Below are 13,524 nucleotides of genomic sequence, written 5' to 3'. Positions count from 1 at the left end.
CCATGCAGGGGAAACAGGCTGTATCATGGCCTCCGGGGTTGGTCCTGCCTGTGCTTCGCAGGCAAGCAGGGGGGAAAAAATGGCACAGAAGAACAAAAACAATGCACCTTCGTGTGAAGGCACGAGTGCCGGCTAATGCACTGGCTGTCCACAGGACAGTTAATTGTGTGAAAGGGCCGAGATGAGGGTGGGTTCGTGTAACCTGCCTTTCCCCCACTTCTATTAGCCCATGCAGAAAAGGCCCTACAGCAGTGTACATTAAAAAAAGTGAGAATGATGAATGAGCAGAAACTGTGGAAATCCCTAAAATATATTTCTGGGGAAATGATAAAGGATCAGATGGTCAAGACTAGTTGGAGGTCATAACCTCTGTTTTGGAAACTTTGATCCAAGAGAGAAAAGGGCTGGTTCATATTCCTTACAGGTCAGGAAAGAAGTTGGCTTATTTAGCAGAAAGAGAATTAAATAGAAACTCATGCTAAGTCAACAGCATGAAAACCAGGGTAGTAAATGGAATTTAAGCTGCACTCAACTGACACTTAGAAGTTCTACAGAAAAAAAGAAAAAATTTCTCTAACAACTATTTCAATTTTGAAAAGCATTTGAAAAATGGTACCCTTGTGAATGTATTTATACATTGAATAGCAGATTAAGCCAAATCCTTCTTAACTTAAAATTGCAGACCTGGTTATCACAGTATGTTAGCTGTTATCAGCATACATCTTTTGGGTTACTCATGCTCAGAAAAAGACAAATACACTTCTGCCCTATTTTACCCAAACATGCACTCATTGTAATCTGTTGGGGTTGAGCTGTGTTTGAACTGGTTATCTGCTGTGAGGATGAGTTAGCCTACAAAACACTTTTCTTCCCACCAATAATTAATCAGGAGGGAACAAATTGTAAAGGAAAGTGAATAATTTTGAGGAACCTTAAATGTGACTGGGTTACAATGGTCTTTTCAAACTTTTTCAAACTTAACAAAGTTGTTTTTAATGTGGTTGGGTTAAAACACATGGGGGTGCTGTACTGATTTGTGTAGTTATTACAGAATGAATATCTGTTTTAATCAGAGAGATGCCGGTGTTCAGGCCTTTCTGGAAATCATCCCCTCTGGCATGAAAGACTTTATGACTCACCCAGTGTTTTTCAGCCTATGTTCACTGGAGCGTCAAGGTTCATGGAAAACTTATCTGGATTCGCTGCTCAGTCAGAGAATGGCTAAGGCTCATTCTGCACATGCAGTATAATGCACTTTCAAACTGCTTTCAGTGCTTTTTGAAGCTGTGCAGAATAGCAAAATCCACTTGCAAACAGTTGTGAAAGTGGTTTGAAAACACATTATTTTGCATGTGCGGAAGGGGCCTAAGAAAATTCCAAGCCTCCCTAGATGAGGCAGATTGTTTAGATCCCTTCTAATCTGGTTTCAGGCCAGGTTATGGAACTGAAATAACCTTGATCACCCTGGTGGAGGACGGTCCCTGAGATGGACAAAGGGAGTGTGACTCTATTGATTCTCCTGGGCCACTCAGTAGTTTTTGATACCATTGATCATGGTATCCTTCTGGACCACCTATCTGGACTAGGATTGGAAGTCACTATTCTGTAGTGGTTCCCATTCTACCAGGAGAATAGTGATAATGTTGTGGAATTGTTGTTCTGCCCCTTGGCCCTTGGGATATTGTTGTTACACATATTGGTCAATGTTATTTAACATTTACATGAAACTGCTGGGTGAAATCATCCAGAAGTGCTGTGGGTGGGTGAAAGGTCTGACTCAGGATTTAAAGGTCACCCAATCTAAATGGGGTTCCATTCCATTTGAGGGAACAGGCTTATAGGCAGGGCAAGGGGGTGCTTTTGGAACCAGGCCTACTTCCAAAAGTTCCTTTTACCAGCTTCAACTGGCTAGTCAGCTGCAACCTTTTCTGGACAGAAAAGATCTGGCCACTGTAGTGTGTGTCCTGGTTACACTGAGATTAGATTACTGCAGTGCACTCTACATGGGGCTGCCCTTTAAAAGTAGTCTTTTGGTACAGAATGCTGCAGTCAGGATGTTGACTGGAGTGGGTTATATGGATCATATCACTCCAGTCTTGGCCCACTTACACTGGCTTCCAATTTGTTTTCAGGCACAATTCATGATGATAGTCTTGACCTTCAAAGCCTCACGTGGTTTGGGACCAATATACCTGAAGCACGTGGTTTGGGACCAATATACCTGAAGAACTACCTAATCCTTTATGCACAACCATTATGGTCATCTTTGAAGGCTCTGCTATGAATGCCTCTACCTTTTGAGCACTGGTGGGTAACAACCCAGGAGAGGACTTTCTAGGTCGTGGCACCAAAGCTTTGGAATTCTATTCTTACAGAGATTCATCTATTCTCTTCTGTTGTTGTCTTCTGTCAGAGAGTGAAGACTTTTTAGTTTCATGTGGCATTCCCTCAATGATCCTCTTCATAACCAATGCTCTTTATGTTTTGTGCACATTTCAACTGTTTTGTATGTTTCAACTTTGTTTTTAAACTCGTTAATTATAATTTTTATTAACACGTTTCTGTTTTTAAAACAAAGCCAAACAAAATGTTAAGTACAATATAAATATTTGACACCATAAAAAAACTCTCCAACATTCCTACCCTTACAACTACCCTTTCCAACATTTACACCAGATATATGTTCTCCTGTACCAATCGTCATCCCTACCTTCCCTTAGAAAATAAATAAATAAATAAATAAATGAAAAAAAATAATCCCCCCTCCCTTTATTCAGAATAGTTTAAAAATTAAGACTCTTTACTAACTGGACTCACTCTTGCATCTTTACCTATTACTTAATGCCCTCATAATACCTAAATATGCAACCTACCAAGTAGCTCTCTAAGTTAATTCTATTCTACTTACTTGATCAAGGAAAACTTTGCTTAAACACATCTCTTTCCATCTAGATACAAAATAGCCTAGAATCTGAAACAACCCTTCCATTAGTATTGTTGTTTCCATCTATAGCCCTACTGACTTTTTTCAGTACTCAGCTGGGGAGATCCTCATCCCCTTGATGTCATTCACATAATTGGTCCATGGTTCCCATTTCTATTTATATGATTCAAAAGGTATTCGTCTAAGTTGATGAGCTGCCCTGTCCATCACATATAAGTAAAGCACCTTGTCTCTCCAATCTTCAAGCTACGGAAAGTAAAGTTTTTAAACTTTTTAGAAGTTGTTTTAAATTATACATATCTTGGAGAGGGGATAATTATAGTTTTTTTAAAAAAAAATTAACAGCTTTTGCCAAATTTATGCTCCTTGTAAGTGAAAAAACCCAGGATGGAATTTTTCAAAATAAATAGATAATATAAGCCAAAGTGATATTGTGATTAAGAATGATGGACTCTTAATCTGGAGAACCAGGTATGATTCTCCACTTCTCCATATGAGTATTGGACTCTAATCTGGTGAATTGGGTTTGTTTCCTCATTCCTCTACATGCAGTCACTGGCATATCTTGGAGGGGCGGGGAGACTTGCAACCCAGGCACCACTCACTTCGGTTACATAGGGGGAGTATTTGGTCACCCACCCCCTTCCTCCCTGTTGTCAGACCAACCTATGGTGGACCAAAGGGACCCTGTTTGCAAGATAGTGGTGTCTCTACCCACCTCAGCCAACCCTTGGGTGCCTAGCAGTGCAGTTCCAAAATGGGGGACACCATTCTATGCATTGGCTGAGTGGGCCCACAAGGAGAAAAAACTATGTGTGTACTTGTCTCCCTACACATCAGCTTGTACAATACTTTTCTCACATCCTTCCTGACAGGATTAAGTAAACACAAAGGCCTCACCCTAAAGAAAGTTCCCACCACCAGCCCTCGACCAGACCACTTCTAATGTACTCTAAGTACATGTAGATTGAATACAGGTTTTGATTCTATGCCTAGTTTACACATGAAGTAGAAAGAGGTAGGAACAAGATGATGAATTGCAAATGTGGTAAAACAGACTGCACCTCTTCCCATTGCAGTTAGCAGATTCCAGTTCTGACTGTTCCTTTGCAGCACGAATCCACTGCAGTGAAACAAACTAATACAATAGAGAGAAAACTTCTATTTGCTTGCTTTACCTGGGTTCTGTTTGGAGATATTTTAAACATAGGGGATCCTTAAAAATGTGATCCTCTACTGTAATTTGAAGTGTTGCAGACAAATTTTATCACAGCTACCTCACTGGCATTTCACAGTGAAACTCCAAACAGAATTACCCCCTTTCTAAGTCTATTGACTTTAGTGGATGTAGAAAGGTATAACTGTTTAGGATTGAGCTGTTGTTCTCTTTTGTGTATGAACCATTCAGAGGCTGATCCCTTGAAGCATGTTTTAAAGTCAGAGAACTGATTAAAGACTGAACATAATTCCCATACAATGAAGAAGGATCTTTCATATCCATCCCCCTTCTGAGAATAACTACTCATGGGACAATATGCCACTAAGTGAGATTATGAAGAGCCCAAGGTACACCATCCTTGAAGAGCCCAGAGGCATAGGGCTACAATTACTGAAACTACTGTTATCAAGTATGCTTTTATTTACAGGATCTATGGACATATTTAACCAACAAGCATTCTGTGTTCAGACCTATCATATTTCATGACCTGTAACTCTTTACCAGCAGGAGAGCCTCTTGATCCTTCCTAGCTTGATGTCCCTGTATAAATCTACCCACTGCAACCATTTCCTCTCAGGTTCTTATATTTTTCCAAACAAGCTTTTCCACGGGATAGTTTCTTTCCTTATTTCCCTTGAGCCTCTCCTGGAGGGATCATTAAGTGCCCAGCCTCCAGTAACACATGCATAAGACGCACAAGCAACAAAAAAAATGCAGTGTTAACATTTTCCTCCAAAGAGAAATACCTACAGAAGTACACATATGGAAAAGGTTACACTGCCATTAGGAACCCTCTGGCATGAAGCCTTCTTTTAGCATCAAACCAAATACTCTTAAGATTGCTTTCCTTTCATTAGATTAGATTTCCTGCTTGCTTCTGATTATGGACCTTTTAAAACCCATGTGGAATTCATAACCTAAAAGTTCTCAAATGAATTACTCTACAGATATTCATTTGCGCAGGGAAAACATTTCTTTAGAATCAATCCTATGATTTAAAGAGGTACCTCTCCCCCATCCCAAACACTGCAAATTATTTCTTTTATTAACATGTCAGGATTTCAACAGTTTGATTTATCTAACAACTTCTTTATAAGATGGACCCAGCCACAGGAATTCAGGTGGACGTTTAGAACTTAGCTGCATACAAGAAAGATCCATCTCGTGGCAAACAGCTTTCATCTTAGGGACACTGATCAAATTGTCCCAGGGTCCGAACTACAGCAGAGGTAAAGAAGAACAACCATATACATCCTTAAGGCCTGTCATTCTAACCAAGTGTCCCTCTCCTTTTTCTTTTAAGATATTTACTCAAAAAGAAGATTACTCCAAAGGTAAGTTAACTCACTTTAAAAGGTTACACACACACACACACACACACACACACACACACACACACACACACACACAAGTTATTATTGCACAAAACTGTAACTTGTATGCAATTTTAAGATGGACCTCTCCTTGTTTTGATGACATACTTCTGAAAAAGCCTAGTCTTGAATTTGAGTATACTGTGTATTTTTATCCTGAAATGATATTGACATTGTTTTGATTTTCTGCAATTCTGTTGAGAAATCAGCCAAGAAAACATTGACATTTGTATTCAGTTTATGGATGTAATAGCAATTGTAATACTGGATATAAAACAACTTACCTGCCGTTGTTCCTTTCTACCAGTGTGCTTCCAATCATGTGAAGAAAAATAAAGACAAAGGTTGGGTTATGAATAAGACAAATCCAGAGCCACAAACTCCAAAGATCCCAGTTAAACATTTACCCCAATTTGCAGCTGTAATCTAGCTAAAGGAATCCGCTTAGGTAGCTGCTGGCATCTTGAGAATCAGGTGACAGGCATTTTGTTCTCTAGCATGCACGCCCCATCAAAAATGTGCTGAAAAACACACAAAAGTCACTGAAGCACATCCAGGCTAGGATTTCAGCAACCCTGAGAAGGAAGAAAATTTCCTGGGTCAAAATTCCCATTCAGAACACAAATATTTGCAATCAAGGCTGGTTTGGTATTACCAATTGAAATGGTGCAACAGAACAAAGGTAATTTAAGAGCCTTTTTAAAAAACCTGTCTTTTGTTCCTCTGAATTTTGAGTGTGGAAATTTACAGAGCCACCAAGAGCAAAGGTTAGGTTTATATGGGGAGGGGGGTAACATTAGATGGGCTGTATATTAATGAGTGCCACTGTGGATTAGGAGACTAACAGTGCAATCCTATGCAGAATTACGCATGTTTAAAAAATGTATGTGTTTTAGACTGATGTAACTCAGTGGTGGGATTCAGTTGTTTCACCCTGGCTCAGGAGAACCAGTTGTTAAAAGCCTTCTTGCTCCCCCTCCCCTGGCAGGGGAAGTGACAGGGCTTTTAGCACCTCAGAGCCAAGATCAGGGAGGAGAGCCAAGCTGGGCAGCTCTGGGGGGAGTGGAGCAGAGGGCTCCAGCTCGGCTCTCCTCTCCGCCCTGGACTTCTGGGCTGGAACCCTCTGCTCCACACACACAGTGGCATAATGCCTACGGGGTGGGGGGGATGTGAAGCCCCTGGTGGAGCCACAAAGGAGGCACGACTGGGTCATGGAGGGGGCATGGCGGGGTTGTTCCAGGGGCATTCCAGGGTGGGGCGGGGGCAGACGGTGCAACAGCAGGGGCACAGGACGCACACGTGCCCCAGGCACAGTTTCCCCTCACTCTGCCCCTTCACACACACACACACACACACACACACACACACCAGTGTTGCCCAGCTCAGCTCTCCTCTTTGCCCAGAGGTGGAGGTGAGTGGGGCAGCATGAGAAGATGGGGGAGGTTGGCCCCCAGGGGAGCAGAAAACTCAGGGAGGCAAGGTGGAACCAGTTGTTAAAGTATTTGAATCCCATCACTGATATAACTGCATGCAGGGGTCTGCAACCTTGGCCTTGGCTATGCTGGCAGGGGCCGATGGGATTTGTAGTCCATGAACATCTGGAGAGCTGCAGGTTGCAGACCCCTGGTAGAGGGAAGAATTAGGGAAAAGAGGGAAGAATTAGGGAAAAGAGAGAAGAATTAGCAGAGAAGAAGAGGCTGGGTGATGCTTTATTAAATGAAAAACAAAAGGTGAGAAGATGGTAAAGGAGACAGAGGAAGTGAGAAAGAAGAACAAATTGCCTTTGCCAAAGGTATAGCTGAAATACACAGTCCTGTGGTGCAAATCACTAGAAAAGGTAGAAATTTGCTCAGAACAGAATATTAAGCCTCTTCAATGTGGATTGTCTAGGTCCCCATGACTTATTTGTATTGATGGATTGATTTTATTTTTTTGACTTTCTTTTTTTTTCTTCCGTAGTTCATCTTTCTCACTGAGACTCAAAATAGATCGCAAGAGATTTTTTAAATGGCAAGACATCCAATAAAACTTCAGGTATTGGCAATAAAAACTTTGATCCAAGATGTAAACAATGCAACAGGACAAACATTACAAAAATCACAAAAATACAACAATAAGGTGTAAGATATGATATATCAAACAATACAAAAATGGAATTCCAAAAACAGAAGACAATGCAGCAAGAACAGGATAAAACCTGCAACAAACACTGGCATAGACAACAATCCTGTTCCTTTATAAAAATGAACTCCAAAATAATTCTGTTTTGCAAAATCTTTAAAATGGGAGATATGTGAGAGCTTTCCTGGCCCTTCAGCCAGACCATTCCAGAAAGCAGAACCCACAAAAAATATACTTATACAGGCAGCTTTCAATTATGATGGACCCCCCCCCCCAACACACACACATACCAGTGATGAAGAGAGGGGAAACTGCACCTGGGACATGAACTGCCCACACGCCCTTTCCTGCCCTGTCCCACCCCACCCCAAAACATCCTGAAACACCCCAGACACGCTCCGCCCCACCCCAACATGTGACTGCAATAGTGGCGCCCGAGGTGAGCCGCCCTAGATGTCCCAATTGCAGCTCCACCTCTGACACATGCACACCTTCTTATCTTCTTCAGACACGGAACCACTCACTGACTTGTCTTGTCAGGTTTTTTTTTGCCTTCTCCCCTACAGGGACTAAAGTGCTTCAGAAAATGGTAGCATTTGGTTGGAAGCACTTTCCCTCAGCCCTGTAACATACCCAGAAGGTGAAGGATGCCCACTGACTTTATTCTTTTCTGAGTATATCTTTCACTAAGGCACTCTAAAATAAATACTTGAGGTCAATTTAAATTGAAACAAAAACATATTAATAGATAGAGGAGATGGGAAAGGAGGAATAATAACTTGGAGGTGGATTTTGATGAGGCAAATAAGGCAGGAAGCAGGCTAAATGTATATACACTATTCACAAAAGGTTGGCACAGAGGTTCAAAGGTTTTGTTTCTCAGCACAGCACTTAATAAGATTTTTCAGTTTCCAATCAGCTTAGATTTATAATTTCTTAGATGTTTCACAGATTGTACAGTTCCTTTAACTTTACAGATGGTACTGGCTTTTGACTTCATCGCATACAGGTTCCTAAAACTGACTTGGTACTTATATACAGTACCCTCACACAGTCCACACAGTTAGTAAAACCCCTAAAAATAAAACAAACTCTCTACTGAGATAAACCAAAGGAAATCCCAATACCTCAGACCCACTGGTATACAGGAATTCTTCTTTCATTATACTCTGTCTACTAAAAGATCTAAGTGTGATTGGTAGTTGTTTGGCAGACGTGAAAGTAGTATCTTTCCACTGTTGAAAATAGTCCCAATTCTTTAATGGCTTTTTAAAAAATAGTTTTTAAGTGTAGTCTTTGTCAAAAACATCTTTCTGTGCACTATTAAGCATGGACCTTTGATAAAATACCATTTATAGTGAGTCTGACAACTATCAGCAAGACTTGCCCGTTTCTGTAGTAGTGTTTGCCATTTTGAATCAGCTTCAGTAGGCTCCTTGCTGCTACAGCCATTTTAAGACTATCCCCAGGAATTTCCTGTGCTTGCTGCTCAACCAAGTGCTATCATCCAATTGGCTGTGTCTGACTTTTTGATGGTGTATGTGTATGCCCTCAAAAGGGAGTGTTCCCTGTCTGATAGGTCCTAAAAACTGACTAAAGTTGGCACCACCCCTGAGCACACCCCCAGAACATCTCCATCAATGCTGGTGTAGGAGCACTGGCGCAGAGGCTTGGATGGCAGCTGGGCATTGCACTGCTGCATAGCAGCCCAACACCAGTGTGACTGACCCTGTAGTAGCATAGATGCCATTTGTGCTAGAATTAGGCAGCACTGACACTGGTGAAGGGACATTTCAGTTCTCAAGTCTGTCCACCCCACCCCACCCTCTTTGGATTGCTCTGTAAACCACACTAGACCCCTCTATTTGTTATTTTTTAAAAAAAATGTGTGTTCCATTTTGAATCTGAAAATGGGTCAGTCCAGACCCAACCACACCATAGCTCTGAGAACAAGGTCAGAGTGACCCGTGGCACCTTAACGCCTAACGAGTTATAGCTTTCTCAACTTTACAGCAGTAAACACACACGCATATACACAGTTACACATTTCACAATTTTAAAAAAACTAACATTATGATGAAGTTTAAAATAATATACAACTCAATCCTATGCAATCACTGCAATTTAAGCCCATCCATCCAAAGCTAAGCATTTTAAAATCACTATTGTCCTGAAAGGGAAACAGCATGGGCTAAATTGTACTAATTGAGGAACTCTTTTGTGTAGATTTTTTTCCTTGCTGACTGCACCAACTGTGCTGCTTATATCTGAGCTGTTTCCACTTGATCAAGTTTTTTGTTTGTTTGACTTATTGTCATACTTATAGTTTTGATTTCAATAGTGTTTGCCTTAGCTGAAATTGCTTTTCCTGTTGTGTGTGAGTTGCCTTGAGGATCCTCTTAGAACAGAAAGGCAGGATTTAAATGCCTCAGTGAAATAAAACTTTTATGATTTCAAAGGACTGTTTGGTTTATTTAAACATAAGTAATATGCAATAATCAGCAACCCATACCAAAGTTCACATCCCATTCTCTGTAAACCCCTAACTAACTCTGGGGAATGGATCCCAGATGACTACCTCTAACCCTCTCAGAGTGACTGGCAAAGAGTGTCAGGTTGCCATTTTCAGACCAAGGGATACTCCCTGAAGCTGTGCATGAAAATAACCCAGTTGGGCATCTGGGACAATAGGAAAGAGATGCTGTTATGCAGTGGTGGGATTCAAATAATTTAACAATCGGTTCCGAACTTCCAGCGGTGGGATTTGGTGCCCTAATGACTGTTTTAAATATTAAAAAAAGATATACCAAAAGGTAGTTTATTATTTCATACAGTTAATACCTAAGAACAATAAAAGAGGTGCACAAAACTAGATTATGGTATAAGAAAGAGTTTTAAAATATTAATGAAAAAAACCTGCTTGAAAAACACGGATCTTCATGATTTTTGCACTAAGACAACCCCACAATCACCAGCACATCACAACTGCAGCCATTAGCCACGTGTCTGAACACAACAATCACACATCCCACATTTTGTGGTGCTGCAGAGGTGCAGAAACCTGCTAGAAAAACACGGATCCTCATGATTTTTACACTTGGTCACCCAAAAATCATCTGCACATCACAGCTCATATGTCTGAACACAATAATCTTGCCTCCCATGCTCTGTGCCACCACGAATCCTCGTGGGTCCTCCAGATTTTTGCACTTGGTCACCCAAAATCACCAGCACATCACAGCTCATGCCCCTGGCAACATATCTGAACACAACGATGACACGTCCCGTGCTCCATGCCACTGCAGTGGCACAAAAACCTGCTTGGAAAACACAGATCCTCATTGATTCTCATGATTTTTGCATTAATTCACCCCAAAATTACCACCTTTCAGAACAATGCCAGCTGAGCTAGGTGTGGGTGGGGGGGGAGAGGCAAGGATTGTGTAGGGATTGGAGAAGGTGACAAAAGATGGCTAAAGGTGGGGACAAGTGGCAAGGGGTGGCTAGGGGTGGAGAAGAGTGGCAAGGGGTGGCCATGGATGGGGGACAGGTGGACCAGGACACCTCCACCCCACACACACCAGGATGAGTTGCCCAACCCCCAGCCTTACTGAAGCCAGCAAGGAGAGTCTGCGCAAGGAGACCTCCACAGGCAGGGCAAGCTCAGCTTACAGGGGACTTTGCGGAAGAGGGGGTGAGGAGGGCTGACTACTTAGGGACACTGCCTCCTATGTCTCCAATCTGGGGCTGAAGAGGTTGAACCTGAGTTGCTGCCCAAAAGAGACCGAGGACGGTGAGAACATCAGCCGTGAAGGGTTTGTAGGGACAGAAAATTCAGCCCGGGGACACTGGAGGAGGGGGAGGCACACAATATATATAACCACTTTCCATGTCAGAAATCGTATCCCAAAATACCCATGATCACCTGAGAGTTTTACAGTGCGGGGGGGGGGGGACAGTAACTTGCAGCATACCTGAGCATTAGTATCTGTCCTGAGATATCTCTTGGTCACTTCTGGTAGCCTGTGGTACTTGCACTTGCTCTGACTGACCTTACCTGAGACAGAAATCTGAAAGAAAGGAATGAGCAAAGGTCGACATGTTTTTGTTCCCTCTCTACCCCCATCCTCAATCATGAACGAGAAGATTATAAATGATATTTCTCTTGGCAGCAGAAATATAATCCTACATTGGTCAGCATAACAAAAAGTGCAGGAAGAATAGGGAGGGAATTTTCCATTCCTGGAACTTTTTTTAAAGAGACACTTTTTTTTTCTCTATCAGGTAATTTTCAAATCGAGACATTTCCATCCTGTCTACATATCTTGTTTTGTCTAGTACACTTTGGTGTTATTGAACACTCTTTTTGCTGGTAAAAAAAAAGCCTCAGCCAGCCCCAAACCTCTGCCACTGTATAGGCTGAAATTTGAGAGCTTTCAGTTCCCAGCAGGGAATAGAGCTGAAACTCAAATTCTTGCTTGTCTTTTAACAAAGACAAGGTGTGCCCATGTTTTATGGAAACTTTAAAGCTTTTTTTAAAAAAATCACAGCCACTGCTTTTTGCCACTTAGATTTAGTGCTTTGGTTCAGCTTTCCAACAGATGGAAGGTTATTTTTTCCCCATTATACAGTTTGATTTATACATGTTTAGAACAGACAAGGTTCAAAACGAGTGGATGTCTGTTTAATATTTGGGACTGTTAAGGAATGTGTTGGCCTTCATTGCCGGCCCTCATGGAATGTGTGGCTGTGTCTCATGTGGGCAGCCTGAGTCAATACTTTCAACATTAAAACAAGTCATAATTAAAATATGCGTGATCTACAAAGGCTTTAATTACCAAGCAGTGCTGAGTGCCTCTCCCTGGCAACATCACGCCTGTAGGAAAGACGACACTGTACCACTACAAAGGCAGAACTAACAACAACGCACGCAAGATATAAAAAGAAAAGAAAATTGTGTTGGAAAAGGGAAAATTGGGGCGGTGGGGGGGGGGAATATCTCACAGAGGAACATCCTGATTTTGCAAGCTGGAATTTCACAGCATATGTATAACACACTGTTGGGATATTAAACAGATATTTGTGCTATTGGCAGTGTCTGACATTCTACTATTTCTCTCTTCTCTTGCTACACTCTAATTCAGTTCCATTCTTTATACCCATTTCAAGCCAGCATGGTATAATGGTTACAAGCAGGTGGATTCTAATCTGGTGAGTTTGGTTTGATTTCCCACTTGAGCGGTGGAGTCTTATCTGGTGAATCAGATTTGTTGAGAAGGGGCACAAGACCTGGACTTCACCAGATAAGCCTGGTTCATCAGGTAAGCCTCTGCCACTCAAGTGGAGGAGTGAGTAATCAAACCCGGTTCTCCAGATTAGAATCCACTTGCCCTTAACTACTACACCACGCTGGTGGATTCTAATCTAGAGAACTGGGTTTGATTCCTCTCTCCTCCATATGAGTGGTAGAGCTTTATCTGGTGAACCAGATTTGTTTTCCCACTCCTACATTCCTGCTGGGTGGCCTTGGGCTAGTCACAGTTCTTCAGAACTCTCTCAGGTCCACCTACCTCACAAGGTATTTGCTATGGGAAGAAGAGAAAGAAGTTTGTAAGCCCCTTAGAGTCTCCTTACAGAAGAGAAAGGGGGGCATAAATCCAAACTCTTCTTCTTCTTGGAAAAGTGTTTACAAGAGTCAACAGATTGCAGCAGTTTGCTGTCCAGTTCTCATGTAGAGATATCAGTTTATACAACCAGCACTTACATATGATCCTAGACAGGTTGAATGACCCTAGATGCTATGCTATTATGTGCTCCTGAACTGGACCCTGGACCCTAGGCTAATGGCTCTCATGTCCAACTGAGCA

At 41.9% G+C, this 13,524-nt stretch overlaps 1 protein-coding gene across 2 annotated transcripts in view; it reads right to left on the bottom strand.

The window, feature by feature from the left end:
• KCNJ16 (potassium inwardly rectifying channel subfamily J member 16) overlaps positions 1–6,070 on the bottom strand; it is a 45,110-nt gene extending 39,040 nt beyond the window's left edge. Inside the window, exons 1-2 of one of the 2 annotated variants that reach the window (XM_048491542.1) lie at positions 5,944–5,984; positions 5,821–5,847 (exon numbers count right to left, since the gene is read on the bottom strand). The gene's annotated coding sequence lies outside the window, so the exon portion shown is untranslated. Of the gene's footprint in view, positions 1–5,820 lie in introns of both variants that reach the window. The other variant, XM_048491541.1, reaches the window with a different exon arrangement.
• Positions 6,071–13,524: the final 7,454 nt, after the last annotated feature.

Source organism: Sphaerodactylus townsendi, linkage group LG03 (assembly GCF_021028975.2).
Source record: "Sphaerodactylus townsendi isolate TG3544 linkage group LG03, MPM_Stown_v2.3, whole genome shotgun sequence".
Classification (NCBI taxonomy): domain Eukaryota; kingdom Metazoa; phylum Chordata; class Lepidosauria; order Squamata; family Sphaerodactylidae; genus Sphaerodactylus; species Sphaerodactylus townsendi.
Note: the sequence above shows the minus strand (reverse complement) of the source record. Positions and strands in the feature narration are given on the sequence as shown.